At 26.2% G+C, this 4,422-nt stretch overlaps 1 non-coding gene across 1 annotated transcript; it reads left to right on the top strand.

The window, feature by feature from the left end:
* Window positions 1-2,582: 2,582 nt before the first annotated feature.
* Trnav-aac (transfer RNA valine (anticodon AAC)) lies at window positions 2,583-2,655 on the top strand. Its single transcript has one exon. It is a non-coding gene; the product is annotated as a tRNA-Val (tRNA).
* The last annotated feature ends 1,767 nt before the right edge of the window (window positions 2,656-4,422 follow it).

The raw sequence follows: 4,422 nt of genomic DNA, 5'->3' as shown, positions 1-4,422 counted from the left end.
AAAATGATACAATATTTTTATTATACTTTATTTTATTTTAATACACGTAATAGCTACGTTACATTTACAATATCAATTGCAGCTATTTTAAACCAACTGAGAAATGTTTCCTTCGTTTTATCGTTCTTATCACTTTCTTCGAATGAACGAATGAAAGAGTATATTTGTGTTATACAATATACGGAATAAGCAAGACAGTAAATGTAACGATACAGTTGTTTAAGTACAATAAGGCGGATATGTGATATTTGTGTGTGAATATTATGCAGTGTTTTAAATTACTTCAATCATCAGTTGGGACCATAATATATTTTGATATTAATATTTCTTTGAATTAAATTAAATGGGCGGTAGATTCTTAAAAAAAAAATTGACTATTCTAAAATGCTTATTATTAAGTTAACTTGAATAGAAATCATTATTATAATGTTAAAAGTATCGAAACTGTTTTATCAAAATGCAATTCCATCATTCATTATGTCGTTTGCTTTCTATTCTGTGTGGAATTGTAGATACCCGCGGAAAATATTTCCGATTACTGCAATTAGTACGTAAGCTTTATTTAAATCTATTTATTTAACATAAAATGTAAGGTATTTGTCGAATTAAATTGGACAATAGAAGCGGAGGAAATTTATTTGGTTACATTAACGTTAATTCGAGCATCGAAAATTAAATTACGTGGTCATTGTTTAGATCTCTTAAAATAGAATTTATTATGTTGTTAAACAATTTATTTCTTAGAATTTAAATTAGACAAATATTAAAACATTATTTACTTAATTTTACAAAAGTTATTTCATTTTTGGTAATGGAATAGTATGCCAGTTTATACTATCGGTGTACGCTAGTAAAGCACCAATGAGGAATAATAGAATGAAACGGAGCCAATTGGTCCATCGTGATGAATTTATCAAGAATTAACCATATATTAACAATGTGATAAATAGGGATATATATTTACATTATTACATGTATTATATCACCATATTTAGAAATAATAGAATTTTCACCGTGCCTCCGATCAAATTGTTTATAATTCCCTCTAAAATCCCTTCCATCCAAAGATTACGTGGAAGAGATCGCTTTTAGCGATAAGGTCGGCCATTGTTTTCTCATTGTGATTATTTTTTGTAATTGTTTATATTTATAATAAGTTTACTATTGTAATCTTTTGGAGGAAACAATAAAGAGTATCTATCTATCTATAACACATTTAATATTAATATAAACTCTAGATAAATTTCTTCTAAATGGTATTACGGCAATAACTAAGATTATGTTTAAAAAAAAAAAATTGTCCAATACACAACTCCAATTTTGTATTGAATAAAACCAATAATTTTTATTTAAAAATTAAACTAGTAAACCGATTTTAATAAAGTTTCTATGAAACCGATCTGTATGAATAGATAAAAAAGAATTTTCTAAATCGGTTTACAACTAACGGAGTTACGAGGTAGTAATAATAAAAAAATACAACCAAATTGTTCCCAATTCGGTTCTTTTTGAAGTCGGTTAAAAACATTTGTAAACACAAAAATTTACCTAAGTATTACGCTCATGTATATAATTTGCATATTGTTATATCCTCAACGAGTCATATTAGAGTTGTTTCTCCTTCTCATAAAAGTTTTCATTTTGATCTAATAAAGGTAACCATGGGGGCGCTTTGTCCCGACTTATATTGCCACTTCACTCCATAATCACTCTTCTTCCTGCATCTCGTCCATTTAGCCGACTTTAAAAAGAAAAAGCACGCTAATTCTTCTGCATTTTATTGTATGAATGTTATTTCAAATTTTGTTTGTTTCTTTAGAGTATAAAATAAAAACAAAAGTTAATACTTTGGCGCGTAAAGTTAAAAAACAAGTTAAAAAAAATGGAATAGTAATCCCGTCTGCAATATTATATAATATAATATGGTAATTTTATCACACTAATTTTTAATATTTAAAAACATGTAATTATTATTAACTTATTGAGTATTAAATATATTACTCAATAATGCTTAAACAATCAATCAAAGAGGAGCATGTCTTAAGAAAGGCATTAAGAATGAATGAAATTACAAGGACTGAGAAATAATACCCAAAAAGATATGCATGGGCTGTGTGAAAGATGATATACCAGATTGGGAGTGAATACGGGAATGCCTGCAAATAGAGAAGAATGAAATGGAAAAACATTTTACGCCAACACCAAATAATAATTGAGATAACGATTGGAAGATGATGGTGAATCAATCGAATTTGAATTAAATTTAGTATACCAATAGAGTACATGAGAATATTCTACGTGCTTTACTTTATGTAAGTAAAACTATGGGATATAGTTGTTTTTATATAATATTCATTAAAGGACTAACTGCGGTTGTCAATTTACCTGCCAAGTATGGCAACTACTGGCAAAACTCGTCTTATGGAAAAGGCCTATGTTCAGCAGTGGACCATTAACAGCTGATATAATGATATAATATTTATAACATATGAAATCTCGTGAACACATAACCTAGTTAATATACTTTCACGTGTGTTATTGAACAGTAGAAAGTAAATGTATTTTTTAAATAATAACATTGAGTTTCCGTGGTGTAGCGGTTATCACATCTGCCTAACACGCAGAAGGCCCCCGGTTCGATCCCGGGCGGAAACAGTATTTTTTGGTAATTTAGATTTATTTCATTTTTAGTTTTTGTTTTTTAATATAAGAATATCCAATAATCATAAAGCCATTAATTTGTAAAAAAATATTACTACATTTTTTTATTTAATTATCCATTTATTTATATCATCAGTCCCAGTTTTTATATTGTATTGTGAACAATAATAGACTAAACAAATAATAATCAGGAGGCTTCATACTTCATATTTTTTTTAGAAAAATTATATAAAAAAAAATGCCATATTGTATTATCAATAATTTATTGTTTTCTCACAGTATTTAATTTCTTTGTAATTTTATCAAGTATATTTATTACTAGACTATAAAGATTATCTTATTATCATTATTACCCTAAATTCTTTGATAAATATACGTACAATAAAATAAATTACCTTACTTTAGTAATACGAGAATATTATAAATATGACAGTTTGTAATGTTTGTATGATAATGAATACATATAACTAATTAAACACATAAAATAATTTATAATAATATACTGATTCATAATATACTGGACATAACCACGTGATATAGCTCGGACTTTTCTTAATACTAATATGTAATGCTAAGAAATAATAAATATATAATAATAAGTACTAGTACTATACTGTTTTCACATCTTATTGTATGCACACTGCCCGCTAGTAATTAATGTTCCTTTCCACTCAAGGTTTGCTGGAAGAGAAATCTTACAGAGTTAAGCTCGCCTGTTTTACATCTTCATTTAATATAGACTTCAACTATGTAATTTTTGTGTACAATAAATTATAAATATAGATAGATAGATAAATAATTTATTTGCATTACTTATAGCACACAAACAGCAATAAACACAAATGCACAGTGAAAAAAGATAAAAAAAAGATACATGTACAAAAAATAAAAATAAAAACAAAATGCATAAAATTAGTAAAAATTTTTTCACTATATATAATATATAAAAGAAAATATAATACTTCTAAAAAAAACAGCAAATAATATAATTTTATACTTAAGCTACTTCTAAAGGAAGGTTTTCAAATCGTATGATTTTTTTTTGTGACATAATTACATCGCTAATCCTGAAATGTTTTTTACATTATTTCTTTTAAGTAAGAAAATCTAGGAATGTCGTAATATCAATAATATACTAAACATGAACTTGTACAAAAATAAAATCCCTAAACATTCCATATCTTCATATAATCTTCAAGTATGAAAACAAATCATTACTTTTTTCCTACTCAATGATGTCATTCGTACTAAATATTTGACTATTTCTTTGACAAGTTTCATAAATTAATGATGTAGACTCAACACTCGAAACGAGCATACAGGTCAGATCGTGAATAAATTCGGTCAAGTGTAAGTTCGTATGGACGGTAAGTCCGTCCGGGTGTTTTATTTATATTACTGATATATAAAAATATATTCTTATTCATATTTATTATATAAAAACCAATAGAAAAGTAAATAATTTTTCAGTTATTACATATTTATGATATAATCATTTAAGATAGTATTCCGCAAAAAATCCGACTTTAAATAATTGAAGTAGATTTTGATAAAATTTCTATAGAACTAATTTGTAAAGTATTTGTATATCGTTTCAGTTAAGAAACAGTTTTTCAAATCGGTTTATAACTAATGAAATGATGAGGTTACAAATACTATAATAAATAATACAATCCAAATAAATACAATCGAATTGAGAATCGTTTTTTAAAGTCGATTGAAAATATATCAAATGAACTTAATTCATATGCTTTAAGTCAC

The sequence above is a fragment of the Galleria mellonella genome, unplaced genomic scaffold (assembly GCF_026898425.1).
Source record: "Galleria mellonella isolate WM207_F2 unplaced genomic scaffold, CSIRO_AGI_GalMel_v1 utg171, whole genome shotgun sequence".
Lineage (NCBI taxonomy): Eukaryota > Metazoa > Arthropoda > Insecta > Lepidoptera > Pyralidae > Galleria > Galleria mellonella.
The sequence above is the reverse complement of the archived record's forward strand: the minus strand, read 5'-3'. Positions and strand labels throughout refer to the sequence as shown.